A 16,829-nucleotide genomic window follows, 5' to 3' on the forward strand; every position below is an offset into this window, starting at 1 on the left:
TTCTAAAAACAGTTTTTTTTAGAAAGGCGTTTTTTAAAGAAAAGTGTCTTGTAATGAACGTTTTCTTAAGAAAAGTCTCTTGTAAAGCAGTTAGAAGCGTGTCTTGTAATGACAGTTTTCTTTAGAAAAAAGTCTTGTAAAGACAGTATTCCTTAGAAAAGTGTCTTGTAATTACAGTTTTCTTTAAAAAGGTGTCTTGTAATAACAGTTTTCTTTAGAAATGTATCTTGTAAAGACAGTTTTCTTTGTAAACGTGTCTTGCAAAGACAGTTTTCTTTGTAAAAGTGTCTTGTTATGACAGTTTTATTTAGAAAAGTCTCTTGTAAAGACAGGTTTCTTAAAAAGAGTATCTTGTAAAGACAGTTTTCTTTGTAAAAGCGTCTTTCAAAGACAGTTTTCTTTGTAAAAGTGTCTTGTTATGACAGTTTTATTTAGAAAAGTCTCTTGTAAAGACAGGTTTCATAAAAAGAGTATCTTGTAAAGACAGTTTTCTTTGTAAAAGCGTCTTTCAAAGACAGTTTTCTTTGTAAAAGTGTCTTGTTATGACAGTTTTCTTTAGAAAAGTGTCTTGTTAAGACAGTTTTCTTTGGAAAAGTGTCTTGTTAAGACAGTTTTCTTTAGAAAAGTGTCTTGTTAAGACAGTTTTCTTTAGAAAAGTGTCTTGTTAAGACAGTTTTCTTTAGAAAAGTGTCTTGTTAAGACAGTTTTCTTTAGAAAAGTGTCTTGTTAAGACAGTCTTAACAAGACAGTTTTCTTTAGAAAAGTGTCTTGTTAAGACAGTTTTCTTTAGAAAAGAGTCTTGTACAGACAGTTTTCTTTAGACAAGTGACTTGTAATGACAGTTTTCTTTAGAAAAGTGTCTTGTAAAGAAAGTTTTCCTTGTAATGACAGTTTTCTCTAGAAAAGACTCTTGTAAAGACAGTTTTCTTTAGGAAGACAGTTTACTTTAGAAAAGTGTCTTATAATGACAGTTCTCTTTAAAAAGTTATCTCGTTAAGACAATTTTCTTTGGAAAAATGTCTTGTAAAGGCAGTTTTCTTTATAAAAGTGTCTTATAATGACATTTTGCTTTAGAATAGTGTATTGTAATGACAGTTTTCTTTAGAAAAGTGTCTTGTAAGGACAGTTTTCTTTAAAGTGTTTTGTAAAGACAGTTTCCTTTAGAAATAGGTCTTGTAAAGGCACTTTTCTGTAGAAAAGTGTCTTCTTTACAAGACTATTTTCTGTTTTTACAATACCAGACTACTGATCAGAGAATAAACTATTCTATAGAAGTCTGTAGACCAGAATTTAGACAAATCTATATTTCAGACTATAGATGAGCCTATAGACCATACTACAAATGAGTTGATACACCAGAAAACATAATCCTAATGAAACTTTAGAAAAGCTTTCTCTGAAAATTTTTTTCAAGAAAAGTCTTCTTTATAAAAGATTTCTGCATCTTTTACAAAAGTTTTCTTTAGAAAAATTTTCTTTAGAACTGTTTTTTAGAAAAGATTTTTAGGAAAGATTTCTTTAGATGACCTTTTAGAAAAGTTTTATTTAGAAAAATATTCTTAAGAAAAGCATTTTTTTAATTTTAGTTTTTACTAACAATTCAATTTTTCACAATAAAAATACATTTGTACTAAAAGTAGAATAAATTAATTTTATTACTTACCACTTTATTACTGCTTTTTCTCCTGGGATTTTAATATATTTTTTTCCTTTTACAGTATATAATTTATTATTTTTTATTTAAAATTAATTTTATTATAATTTTAATTTCAATTTTTTAAATTTTTTATAACGATTTATTATCAAATTTTCTTTAATTTTTTAATGATTTTTCATTCATTCAATATTTAACTTAAAAATAATTTCCCCTTTTAAAATCACACTTGCAATAACAAAAACAATAACACATCACATTACACTCTTTAAATTCCTCTTCTTTTTACTCTTTTTTATTACTTTTCATTTACACTAAAAACAACAAAACTTTGCTTATGCACATTTTTTATTTCTTTAGCTTGGGAATTTTTTCTTTTAACTTACTTAGTAATTTTCACTAATTTATTTTATATTTTTTAACAAGATTTTTACATATATTTATTAAATAACATTTAAATTTTATTTTTATGCAAAAATATTTTTAATTTCTTCACTTTTTACCCGATTTATCAACGTTTAAACAGGACAACTAATGAAATAACCGGCAAACTGCAGCAAATACAAAGAATGACTGACAATAAACTGTCAAATTGATGAATTACTAACTTAACATTGTTGTTGTTATTAATGTTTTGGTAATTTGCTTATTATGATGATAATGATGATGAGTATGAATATGTTTGTTCATGTTTTTCTATTATTGGGGAGAAAGAGATTTTTAAGGAGATTTAACAAAAACAATAACAAGTATAACAAAAACAAAAAAAAAAACACTTGTTACATTAAAATTATTTAAGTGTTTTGTGTCTGTTTTCATAACAATTAATAAAATATAGTGTTAAAATTAAAAAAATTAAAAATATTTTTGCACAAATTTGTTAATATTTTTTAAATAGTTTTATATAAAAATTTTAAAGAAATATAAAAGATAAATTAGTGAAAATTGTAAGGGCAGTTGGTAGACAAAATTTGGCCAAACTTTTTAAGTAGCAGCCGGCGGGCTGGAGTTCCTCAAGTGTTTTGTAATGACAGAAAAGTGTATCCTGATGACAATTTTCTTTAGAAAAGTTTCATATAAAGAAAGTTTTCTTTAGAAAAGTAAAGAAACGCAAGGACAGTTTTCTTTAGAAAGGTAAAGAGAGATTTCTTTATAAAGATGTATTCTAAGGACAGTTTTCTTTAGGAAATTGTAGTGTTCTTTAGAAAGGTGTCTTGTAAAGATAGCTTTTTTTTAAGTTACTTCTAAGGACAGTTTCTTTAGAAAAGTGTCTTGTAGAGTAAATTTTCTTTAGAAACGTGTCTTCTAAAGACAGTTACGAAACACTTTTCTAAAAAAAACTGTCTTTACAAGACATTTTTCTAAAGAACACTGTGATTACAAGACACTTTTCTAAAGAAAACTGTCTTCAGAAGACACTTTTCTAAAGAAAACTGTATTTAGGTGTCTTTAAAAGACACCTTTTTTAAAGAAAACTTTCATTACAAACATTTTTCTAAAAAAACTGTCCTTACAAAACACTTTTCTAAAGAAAACTGTCTTTTCAATACTCTTTTCTAAAGAAAACTGTATTTCAAAGACTATTCTTTACGACTGTCTCTACGAGACACTTTTCTAAAGAGACCTTTCTTTACAAGACTTTTATTTTTCTTAAGAAAACTGACTTTACAAGATGCTTTTCTAAAGAAAACTGTATTTAGAAGACACTTTTCTAACGAAAACTGTCTTTAAAAGACACCTTTTTTAAAGAAAACGTTCATTACTAAACATTTTTCTAACAATAACTGTCCTTACAAGACACTTTTCTAAAGAAAACTGTCTTTCAAAGACTATTTTCTAAAGAAAACTGTCTTTATAAGACACAATTTAAAGAAAACTGTCATTACAAGACATTTTTCTAAGGAAAACTGTCTTTACAAGACACTTTTCTAAAAAACTGTCATTGCAAGACACTTTTCTAAAAAAAACTGTCTTTGGAATACATTTTTCTAAAGAAAACTGTCTTTACAACACTTTCCTGAAAAAAACTCTCATTACAAGACAATTTTCTAAAGAATACTGTCTTCATTAGATACTGTTCTATAGAAAAATTATCTTTACAGGACGTCTATATAAAGAAAACTGTCACTGCAAGACACTTTTCTAAAGAAAACTTTCATTACAAGACACTTTTCTAAAGAAAACTTTCATTACAAGACACTTTTCTAAAGAATACTGTCTTTACTTTTCTAAAGAAACTGTCTTTACAAATCCCTTTTCTAAAGAAAACTATCTTTAGAACACAATTTTCAGTCATTAGAAGACACTTGTGAAACTCCAGCCGGCCGGCTGCTACTTAAAAATTTTGCGATATTTGTTTCCATCAACTTCCCTTACAATTTTCACAAATTTAAATGTTATAATTATTGAACATTTTTATACAAAACTATTAAAACAATATTTATAAACGCATTTATGCAAAAATATTGTTAATTTGTTTAATTTTAACACTATTTTTTGTTAATATTTGCAAATTATTATAAAAAAAGTCACAAAACACTTGAATAATTTTGATGTAAACAACAAGTGTTCATTTTTGCTTTTGTTATTGTGTTTGTTAAATCTCTTTAAAAAACAAACTCATTCTCCCATCTCTCCCCATTCAATAGAAAAACATGCACAAACATTAACACTTATACTAAGCAAATTGCCAAAACATTAATAACAACAACAATGTTAAGTTAGTAATTCATCAATTTGACAGTTTATTGTCAGTCATTCTTTGTATTTGCTACAGTTTGTCGGTTATTTCATTAGTTGTCCTGTTTAAACGTTAATAAATCGGGCAAAAAGTGAAGAAATTAAAAATATTTTTGCATAAAAATAAAATTTAAATGTTTGTTAATATATTTATATAAAAATCTTGTTGAAAAATATAAAATAAATTAGTGAAAATTGCCAAAGAAGTTAAAGGAAAAAAATTCCCAAGCCAAAGAAATAAAAAATATGCATAAGCAAAGTGTTGTTGTTTTTAATGTAAATGAAAAGTAATAAAAAAAGAGTAATAGTAGAGTAAAAAGAAGGGGAATTTAAAGAGTGTAGTGTGATGTGTTATTGTTTTTGTTATTGCAAGTGTGATTTTAAAAGGGGGAAATTATTTTAAGTTAAATATTGAAAGAAAAATCATTAAAAAATTAAAGAAAATTTGATAATAAATCGTTATAAAAAATTCAAAAAATTGAAATTAAAATTATAATAAAATTAATTTTAAATAAAAAAAAATAAATTATGTATGTACTGTAAATGGAAAAAAATATATTAAAGTCCCAGGAGAAAAAGCAGCATGTAATAATATGGTAAGTCATAAAATAAATTTATTCTACTTTTAGTAAAAATATATGTACATATTTTTATTGTGAAAAATTGAATTGTTAGTAAAAAAGTAAAATTAAAAAAAATGCGTTTCTAAAGAAAGTCTTCTAAAGACGTCTTTCTTAAAAAAAAGTTTTCTAAAAAACAATTTGAAAGAAAAATTTTCTAAAGAAAACTTTTGTAAAAGATACAGAAATCTTCTATAAAGAAGACTTTTCTAGAAAAAAAACTTCCAGAGAAAGCTCTTCTAAAGTTTCTTTAGAAATATGTTTTTTGCCTGGTCTATCAACTCATTTGTAGTATGGTCTATAGGCGCATCTACAGTCTGGTCTAAAGATTCGTCTAAATTATAGTCTACAGACTCATCTATAGAATAGTTTATTCTCTGATAAGTAGTCTGGTATTGTAAAAACAGAAAACTGTCATTAGAATACATTTTTATAAATAAATTTATTTTTACAAGAAAATTTTCTTAAGAAAACTGTCTTGACGAGATATTTTTCATAGAAAAACTGTCTTTAGAAGACGCTTTTTGAAAAAAAATGTCTTTAGAAGACACTTTTCTAAAGAAAACTGCCCTTACAAGTCATTTTGCTAAAAAACTGTCCTTACCTAAAAAAAACTGTCCTTACATTCTAAAGAAAACTGTCTTTAGAAGACACTTTTCTGAGGGAAACTGTCCTCACAAGAAACTTTTCTAAAGCAAAATACCTTTAGAATACATTTTTGTAAAGAAATCTCTCTTCACTAGATACTTTTCGATAGAAAAATTGTATTTAGAAGACGCTTTTTGAAGAAAACTGCCTTTAGAAGACAATGTTCTAAAGAAAACTGTCTTTAGAAAACACTTTGCTAAAGAAAACTGTCATTACAAGACACTTTTCTAAAGAAAACTGTCCTTACATGACACTTTTCGAAAGAAAACTGTCCTTACATGACACTTTTCTAAAGAAAATTGTCTTTAAAAGAAAACTATCATTACAAGACACTTTTGTAAAGAAAACTGTCTTCATTAGATACTTTTCTATAGAAAAAACTGTCTTAACAAGTCACTTTTTTAAAGAAAATATTCCTTACAAAACACTTTTCTAAAGAAAACTGTCTTTACAAGACACTTTTTTAAAGAAAACTGTTTTTACGAGACAATTTTTTTAAAGAAAACTGTCACTACAAGAAAATTTTCCGAAGAAAACTGTCTTTACAAGACACTTTTCTAAAAAAAACTGTAATAACAAGACACTGTTCTAAAGAAAACTGTCTTTACAAGACACATTTTTAGAAAAAGACTGTCATTACAAGACACTTTTATCGAGAAAACTGTCTTAACAGGACACTTTTCTAAAGAATACTGTCTTTACAAAACGTTTTTCTAAAGAAAGCTGCCATTACAAGATACTTTTCTAGAGAAAACTGACATTACATGACACCTTTCTAAAGAAAACTATTATTACAGGACACTTTTATAAAGAAAACTGTCATTACAAGACAATTTCCTAAAGAAAACTGTCTTTACAGGACACCTTTCTAAAGAAAACTGTGATTAGAATACACTTTTCTGTCATTACAAAACACTTAAGGAACTCCAGCCTGCCGTTCCTAAAAATTTTCACTAATTTAGTTGTTATATTTATTGATCATTTTTATATAAAACTATTTAAACAATATTTATTAACACATTTATGTAAAAATATTTTTAATTTGTTTAATTTTAACACAATTTTTTATTAATATTTGCAAATTATTATAAAAAAAAGTCACAAAACACTTGAATAACAAGTGTTTATTTTTGTTATTGTTATACTTATTATTGTTTCTGTTAAATCTCTTTAAAAAACAAAATCTTTCTCCCATCTCTCCCCATTCAATAGAAAAACATGCACAAACATATTCCCACTAATCATCATTATCATCATAATAAGCAAATTACCAAAACATTAATAACAACAACAATGTTAAGTTAGTAATTCATCAATTTGACAGTTTATTGTCAGTCATTCTTTGTATTTGCTACAGTTTGCCGGTTATTTCATTAGTTGTCCTGTTTAAACGTTAATAAATCGGGTAAAAAGTGAAGAAATTAAAAATATTTTTGCATAAAAATAAAATTTAAATGTTTGTTAATATATTTATATAAAAATCTTGTTGAAAAATATAAAATAAATAAGTGAAAATTGCCAAAGAAGTTAAAGAAAAAAATTCCCAAGCCAAAGAAATAAAAAATATGCTTGAGCCAAGTGTGGTTGTTGTTTTTTGCAACTGTAAATAAAAAGTAATAAAAAAAGAGTAATAGTAGAGTAAAAAGAAGGGGAATTTAAAGAGTGTAGTGTGATGTGTTATTGTTTTTGTTATTGCAAGTGTGATTTTAAAAGGGGAAATTATTTTTAAGTTAAATATTAAATGAAAAATTATTAAAAAATTAAAGAAAATTAATAATAAATCGTTATAAAAATTTTTAAAAATTAAAATCAAAATTATAATAAAATTAATTTTAAATTAAAAATAATAAAAAAAAATAAATTATGTACTGTAAAAGGAAAAAATATGTAAGTATATTAAAGTCGCAGGAGAAAAAGCTGTAATAAATCGTAAGTCATACATAAATTTATTTACAATTTTAATTTATTTTTATTGGAATTTTTTGCGAATTTTATTTTAAGTGAATTATTAGCAAAATACTGAAATTTAAAAAAGGTTGCTTTTCCAAAGAATACTTCTAATAGAAAAATTATGTAAAGAAAACTTCTGTAAAGAAAAGTGTTATAAAGAAAACTGTTCTAAAGAAACTTTGTAAAGACTAGACTATAGACTAGACTACACATAGACTAGATTTAAGACTAGACTATAGACGAGACTATAGACTAGACTATATTCTGGACTATAGACTAGACTATAGACTAGACTATAGACTAGACTATAGACTAGACTATAGACTAGACTATAGACTAGACTATAGACTAGACTATAGACTAGACTATAGACTAGACTATAGACTAGACTATAGACTAGACTATAGACTAGACTATAGACTAGACTATAGACTAGACTATAGACTAGACTATAGACTAGACTATAGACTAGACTATAGACTAGACTATAGACTAGACTATAGACTAGACTATAGACTAGACTATAGACTAGACTATAGACTAGACTATAGACTAGACTATAGACTAGACTATAGACTAGACTATAGACTAGACTATAGACTAGACTATAGACTAGACTATAGACTAGACTATAGACTAGACTATAGACTAGACTATAGACTAGACTATAGACTAGACTATAGACTAGACTATAGACTAGACTATAGACTAGACTATAGACTAGACTATAGACTAGACTATAGACTAGACTAGACTAGACTATAGACTATAGACTAGACTATAGACTAGACTATAGACTAGACTATAGACTAGACTATAGACTAGACTATAGACTAGACTATAGACTAGACTATAGACTAGACTATAGACTAGACTATAGACTAGACTATAGACTAGACTATAGACTAGACTATAGACTAGACTATAGACTAGACTATAGAGACTATAGACTAGACTATAGACTAGACTATAGACTAGACTATAGACTAGACTATAGACTAGACTATAGACTAGACTATAGACTAGACTATAGACTAGACTATAGACTAGACTATAGACTAGACTATAGACTAGACTATAGACTAGACTATAGACTAGACTATAGACTAGACTATAGACTAGACTATAGACTAGACTATAGACTAGACTATAGAGTAGACTATAGACTAGACTATAGACTAGACTATAGAGTAGACTATAGCCTAGACTATAGACTAGACTATAGACTAGACTATAGACTAAACTATAGACGAGACTATAGAATAGACTATAGACTAGACAACAAAACAAACATTTATATTGAATTTCACCTTAATTCCGATGTATTTAAGCAATTTATTGATTAAAAGCAAAATCTGTAAAAGAGTCTTTATATGGAAGTTAGGGTCAAATATGTGCCGATCCCCAAGAAATTGGGAGAAGGGATATAAAGGTTAGTTATGCTGAATTTAATCGCTATACTAATGGTTATATGACAATATTTGAACGTTTTAAGATGGTTTTTAAAGGGGGGGGGGTGTGGTTGGTCCGTTTGTTTTTGTATAGGGGCTAGGGTCAAACGACGACCGATCATTATAGAAATCGCCGTGTTCATTTATACCTATATAGTTGTGCCAATTTTTAGAAAGATAGTAAGTAGTATATTTGACGTAGTTATGAATAAAAACCGAAAATCTGGAGTTCAGGTTGTATTGGGGCTAGGTGAAGTAAGGGACCGATTTCAACTATTTTCAATAGGCATCGCTCTTGTACGTATGGTCAATATTTTATAAAAATATCTTGAAAATTGTGGCCTGAAAATACAGAAAAAAGTACTAAAGTACTGAATTTTCCAAACCTTCAACATTTCTCTGGTGGACACCACTCGTTTTGGTTTAAAAAGAAAACTACAAAAAATTTACATATTTTTGTTGGTATTTTTATTATTATTTATGTTTAATTATTATTAATCATCTTTTTTGTTTGTTTTTTTTTTGGTTTTAACAATTAAATACACATATATTTTTTATGTTTTTTTTTTTTTTTTGTTGTTAATTTTTTTTATGTATGTGTAGTATTTTGTTAATTCTTTGTTTTTTTTTTTTTTTTTGTATAGAAGATATTTATTCGTTTACTAAGTTTTCAATTTGTATTTTTTTTATTTGGTATTTTAAAATAATGATATACATGTAGATTTGATAGATACAGATATAAGTTTTTTTTATTATTTTTTAATTATTTTTAGGGATTTTTTTAGCTTAAGTGTTTTATCTTAATAAATGAATTTATTTACAAAATGTTTTATAAAGATTTGGTTTTGGTTTTTAAAAATGTTGTTATGCAGGGAGTGATTTTTTTTAAATAAAAAAATCTTTTGTTTTTTAAATTAAGTGATTATATTGGGGTTTAAAGGGTGTTTATCTTTTTTTATCTGTATTATATATTATTAAATATTTGTTTAAAATATTTAAGTATTTTTTTATATATAATAATAATGATTTTTGTTATACATACTTAAAATGTTAAAAATTTAATATTTTTTTTAATTATTATTGTTTTTGCAATAATAATTTTTGTTTAAATTTTTTAATACATTTTTGTTGTTTCAACACATACATTTATTTTTTTTTTTTTATTATTTATTTATTTTAACAATTTTGTGTTTTTTTATTATTTTGTTTAATTTTTGTATTTGTTGTTGGTTTTTTGTTTGTAATATTTGTTCTATATTAAATATTGCCACTTACATATGTTTTTATAAAAAAATATTATTTAAAGCTTTTTTTGAATTTTTTTGTTTGTGTTTTTTTAGTTCGTTTTTCAAACTTACAAAAAATTTTACTTATTTCATTTATTTATTAAATTTTGTTATATTTTTAAACAAAAAAATATTAAATAATATTAACTGAAAGGATAAATAAATGTTATTTATAAATTTAAAGCCAAAACAAAGCAGTTTCCTAAAAGAGAACTAGTACAAAACTAGAACAGAACTAGAAAAGAACTAGAACAGAACTAGAACAGAACTAGAACAGAACTAGAACAGAACTAGAAAAGAACTAGAACAGAACTAGAACAGAACTAGAACAGAACTAGAACAGAACTAGAACAGAACTAGAACAGAACTAGAACAGAACTAGAACAGAACTAGAACAGAACTAGAACAGAACTAGAACAGAACTAGAACAGAACTAGAACAGAACTAGAACAGAACTAGAACAGAACTAGAACAGAACTAGAACAGAACTAGAACAGAACTAGAACAGAACTAGAACAGAACTAGAACAGAACTAGAACAGAACTAGAACAGAACTAGAACAGAACTAGAACAGAACTAGAACAGAACTAGAACAGAACTAGAACAGAACTAGAACAGAACTAGAACAGAACTAGAACAGAACTAGAACAGAACTAGAACAGAACTAGAACAGAACTAGAACAGAACTAGAACAGAACTAGAACAGAACTAGAACAGAACTAGAACAGAACTAGAACAGAACTAGAACAGAACTAGAACAGAACTAGAACAGAACTAGAACAGAACTAGAACAGAACTAGAACAGAACTAGAACAGAACTAGAACAGAACTAGAACAGAACTAGAACAGAAACTAGAACAGAACTAGAACAGAACTAGAACAGAACTAGAACAGAACTAGAGCAGAACTAGAACATAACTAGAACAGAACCAGAACAGAACTAGAACAGAACTTTTCCTTCCTCTTATAAACCGCCTTATTTTGGCTTTAAATTGAGGTGTTTTTTTCAAAAATTTTGAAATTAAATTATTATCTACATTAAATATTCGTTTGTTTTTGTTATTATTTTTTTAAATTTTATTTAAATCTTATTTAACTATCAAGACGGATGTATGATGTTCACTAATTTCCAATTAAAAACCAAAAAACAAATATAATGTTTAAAAACTAGAATGGCATTTTGCAAAATGTTTAAATAAAATTAAATAAATTTTAATTATAACTAAAAGAGAGAGGGGAAAGAAGTTCCTTTGTATGGCCAAGTTTTATTAACCACTAGCCGCGTAACTAGTGAAATGTTTACAAACATATCAACTGTTTTTCAATTAAAGTTTTTAAAAAAATTTCTAGAGAACGAATAAGATCTCAGTTTTCGAAAGCTTTACTGGAACAGAACTGGAATGGAACTATAACCGAACTAGAAATGAACTTGAACTGAACTTGAACTGAACTAGAACTGAACTAGAACTGAACTAGAACTGAACTAGAACTGAACTAGAACTGAACTAGAACTGAACTAGAACTGAACTAGAACTGAACTAGAACTGAACTAGAACTGAACTAGATCTGAACTGGAACTGAACAAGAACTGAACTAGAACTGAAGTAGAACTGAACTAGAACTGAACTAGAACTGAACTAGAACTGAACTAGAACTGAACTAGAACTGAACTAGAACAGAACTAGAACAGAACTAGAACAGATCTAGAACAGAACTAGAACAGAACTAGAACAGAACTAGAACAGAACTAGAACAGAACTAGAACAGAACTAGAACAGAACTAGAACAGAACTAGAACAGAACTAGAACAGAACTAGAACAGAACTAGAACAGAACTAGAACAGAACTAGAACAGAACTAGAACAGAACTAGAACAGAACTAGAACAGAACTAGAACAGAACTAGAACAGAACTAGAACAGAACTAGAACAGAACTAGAACAGAACTAGAACAGAACTAGAACAGAACTAGAACAGAACTAGAACAGAACTAGAACAGAACTAGAACAGAACTAGAACAGAACTAGAACAGAACTAGAACAGAACTAGAACAGAACTAGAACAGAACTAGAACAGAACTAGAACAGAACTAGAACAGAACTAGAACAGAACTAGAACAGAACTAGAACAGAACTAGAACAGAACTAGAGCAGAACTAGAACAGAACTAGAACAGAACAGAACTAGAGCAGAACTAGAGCAGAACTAGAGCAGAACTAGAACAGAACTAGAACAGAACTAGAACAGAACAGAACTAGAACAGAACTAGAACAGAACTAGAACAGAACAGAACAGAACAGAACAGAACAGAACAGAACAGAACAGAACAGAACTAGAACAGAACCAGAACAGAACTAGAACAGAACTAGAACAGAACTAGAACAGAACTAGAACTGAACTAGAACTGAACTAGAACTGAACTAGAACTGAACTAGAACTGAAATAGAACTGAACTAGAACTGAACTAGAACTGAACTAGAACTGAACTAGAACTGAACTAGAACTGAACTAGAACTGAACTAGAACTGAACTAGAACTGAACTAGAACTGAACTAGAACTGAACAAGAACTGAACTAGAACTGAACTAGAACTGAACTAGAACTGAACTAGAACTGAATTAGAACTGAACTAAAACTGAACTAGAACTGAACTAGAACTGAACTAGAACTCAACTAGAACTCAACTAGAAACTAGAACTGAACTAGAACTGAACTAGAACTGAACTAGAACTGAACTAGAACTGAACTAGAACTGAACTAGAACTGAACTAGAACTGAACTAGAACTGAACTAGAACTGAACTAGAACTGAACTAGAACTGAACTAGAACTGAACTAGAACTGAACTAGAACTGAACTAGAACTGAACTAGAACTGAACTAGAACTGAACTAGAACTGAACTAGAACTGAACTAGAACTGAACTAGAACTGAACTAGAACTGAACTAGAACTGAACTAGAACTGAACTAGAACTGAACTAGAACTGAACTAGAACTGAACTAGAACTGAACTAGAACTGAACTAGAACTGAACTAGAACTGAACTAGAACTGAACTAGAACTGAACTAGAACTGAACTAGAACTGAACTAGAACTGAACTAGAACTGAACTAGAACTGAACTAGAACTGAACTAGATCTGAACTGGAACTGAACAAGAACTGAACTAGAACTGAAGTAGAACTGAACTAGAACTGAACTAGAACTGAACTAGAACTGAACTAGAACTGAACTAGAACAGAACTAGAACAGAACTAGAACAGATCTAGAACAGAACTAGAACAGAACTAGAACAGAACTAGAACAGAACTAGAACAGAACTAGAACAGAACTAGAACAGAACTAGAACAGAACTAGAACAGAACTAGAACAGAACTAGAACAGAACTAGAACAGAACTAGAACAGAACTAGAACAGAACTAGAACAGAACTAGAACAGAACTAGAACAGAACTAGAACAGAACTAGAACAGAACTAGAACAGAACTAGAACAGAACTAGAACAGAACTAGAACAGAACTAGAACAGAACTAGAACAGAACTAGAACAGAACTAGAACAGAACTAGAACAGAACTAGAACAGAACTAGAACAGAACTAGAACAGAACTAGAACAGAACAGAACTAGAGCAGAACTAGAGCAGAACTAGAACAGAACAGAACTAGAACAGAACTAGAACAGAACAGAACTAGAACTAGAACAGAACTAGAACTAGAACAGAACAGAACCAGAACAGAACTAGAACAGAACTAGAACAGAACTAGAACAGAACTAGAACAGAACTAGAACAGAACTAGAACAGAACTAGAACAGAACTAGAACAGAACTAGAACTGAACTAGAACTGAACTAGAACTGAAATAGAACTGAACTAGAACTGAACTAGAACTGAACTAGAACTGAACTAGAACTGAACTAGAACTGAACTAGAACTGAACTAGAACTGAACTAGAACTGAACTAGAACTGAAATAGAACTGAACTAGAACTGAACTAGAACTGAACAAGAACTGAACTAGAACTGATCTAGAACTGAATTAGAACTGAACTAAAACTGAACTAGAACAGAACTAGAACTGAACTAGAACTCAACTAGAACTCAACTAGAACTCAACTAGAACTAAACTAGAACTGAACTAGAACTGAACTAGAACTGAACTAGAACTGAACTAGAACTGAACTAGAACTGAACTAGAACTGAACTAGAACTGAACTAGAACTAGAACTGAACTAGAACTGAACTAGAACTGAAGTAGAACTGAACTAGAACTGAACTAGAACTGAACTAGAACTGAACTAGAACTGAACTAGAACTGAACTAGAACTGAACTAGAACTGAACTAGAACTGAACTAGAACTGAACTAGAACTGAACTAGAACTGAACTAGAACTGAACTACAACTGAACTAGAACTGAACTAGAACTGAACTAGAACTGAACTAGAACTGAACTAGAACTGAACTAGAACTGAACTAGAACTGAACTAGAACTAGAACTGAACTAGAACTAGAACTGAACTAGAACTGAACTAGAACTGAACTAGAACTGAACTAGAACAGAACTAGAACAGAACTAGAACAGAACTAGAACAGAACTAGAACTGAACTAGAACTGAACTAGAACAGAACTAGAACAGAACTAGAACAGAACTAGAACAGAACTAGAACAGAACTAGAACAGAACTAGAACAGAACTAGAACAGAACTAGAACAGAACTAGAACAGAACTAGAACAGAACTAGACAGAACTAGAACAGAACTAGAATTAATACTTAAGATGGAACCATTTTTTTAAACTTTAAAATTTTTAGAAAATTTTTTTGAAATCTTAAACTTTTGCCTTTAAAACTTCTTTAGTTGTTTTAAGATAAATTTGATTGAAAAAATTACACAAACTAATTAAATTATAAGATTTATTAATTAAAGAATTTATAAAAATAAATTAAAATTTAACTATTAATATAAAAAAATTTAATAAAATTTATACATAATTGAATATACAACCTTTTATACACATATTAAGAAATTAATTTGTTACAAAATTTAAATTAAAACTATAATTAATAAATAAATTATTATAATGAAAAATTAAAGGAAATTATTTACAAAAAATTTGTTAATTATAAACTAATTAAAAGAAATTTAAGAAAATTAAGAAAATCTTTGGTTTGAAAAAACTAAAAATTAAAGGGATTTCATAAAATAGTCAATATTAAGGGACCTATAAACACACATTTAAATAATTATAAAAATCCAAAGTTTTAGGAAAAACTTAAAGAAAGCTTTAAGCAAAAGCTTTCTTAAATTTAAAGACCTTAACAAACAAGTGTCAAGACCCAAAATAAATATCTAAGAAAATCTTAGTTTTAGCTTAAAAGCTTTCACTTGATCAGAAAGCTTTTTATGAGCTTCTAATGTGTGTTATTTTCAAAACCCTTTTTTTAAAAAATATCTTTAATTTTTAAAATAATTAACTAATTAACTATTGTTTATATTTTATATAAATAAAATTATTGTTTTGTTTTTTTTTTTTTCTTCATTGTTTTTTTCTTTTTCATTAATAATTTTCATGTCTTCTTACTAAAAGCACAAAACCTAAACTTTAAGCTTAAAATTTTGTGTTAAATTTTGTCTAATAAAAATTATACAAAAAAACTAGGTTTTTTCTCTTATTATTTGTTGGGTTAAATGGTAAAAAACAACATACAATTTTGACCACTTCTCACTCGTTTAAATGTAAAAATATTTTTGTTTTATTTTTTTTTAATATTATAATTAATTATTTATTAATTAATTAAATAATTATGGCTTGAGCAATAATTTAGGTATGTGTTTATATGTTTTAATTACATTATATAAATGTTTTATTATTATAATAAATTAATTACTCTTTTTATATAATACAACCTGGAGGGGATGTTTAATGAAAGTGCAAACGTTTAACATATTAAGCTTTCAAACATTTTTCTCTATTTTATAAAAGCTTTTGCAGTTTTCTTTAAAAATTTAAAAGAAAGTTTTAGTTTTTTCGAAAAAACTATAAATTTGATACAAAATTTTAAGAAAAACCGAAGTTTTCATAGTTTGTCGTCAAATTTAGCAAACTTTTAGTAAACTTTTGTTTATTTTTGTTGAGCTTTTTCGAAGCCTTAATATCACTTCTAAAAAAAGACGTAATAATTTTTCGATTTTTATTGAAATTTTTTGAAAGTTTTTAAATTTACAAAATTTTTCTAAGTTCAAGCACAACTCTCTACACTTTTCCTGTCAAACACCCCATCCTGTTTTTACCAGCTTAAGGTTTAAAGCTCACAAACAATACTTTAGCTTTTTGTCCAAAGCTTGGGCATCTGTTTCTAATTATTAAAGTTAGTCTGGACTATAGTTTAGTCTACAGTCTTGACTACAGTTTAGTCTATAGACTGGATTATAGTTTAATCTATAGACTAGTCTATAGTTTAGTCTAGAGACTAGCCTGGGCTACATTAT

General features: G+C 27.6%; 1 protein-coding gene across 2 annotated transcripts in view; it reads left to right on the forward strand.

The window, feature by feature from the left end:
* The first annotated feature begins 4,899 nt into the window (after positions 1-4,899).
* LOC119605699 (serine-enriched protein) overlaps positions 4,900-16,829 on the forward strand; it is a 79,992-nt gene continuing 68,062 nt past the window's right edge. The window contains exon 1 of one of the 2 annotated variants that reach the window (XM_037958969.1): positions 4,900-4,989. The gene's annotated coding sequence lies outside the window, so the exon portion shown is untranslated. Of the gene's footprint in view, positions 4,990-7,501; positions 7,591-16,829 lie in introns of those variants that run through there. The other variant, XM_037958967.1, reaches the window with a different exon arrangement.

The sequence above is a fragment of the Lucilia sericata genome, unplaced genomic scaffold (genome assembly GCF_015586225.1).
Source record: "Lucilia sericata isolate MDLA Ls3-8-SP2 unplaced genomic scaffold, ASM1558622v1 Contig000510F_arrow, whole genome shotgun sequence".
Lineage (NCBI taxonomy): Eukaryota > Metazoa > Arthropoda > Insecta > Diptera > Calliphoridae > Lucilia > Lucilia sericata.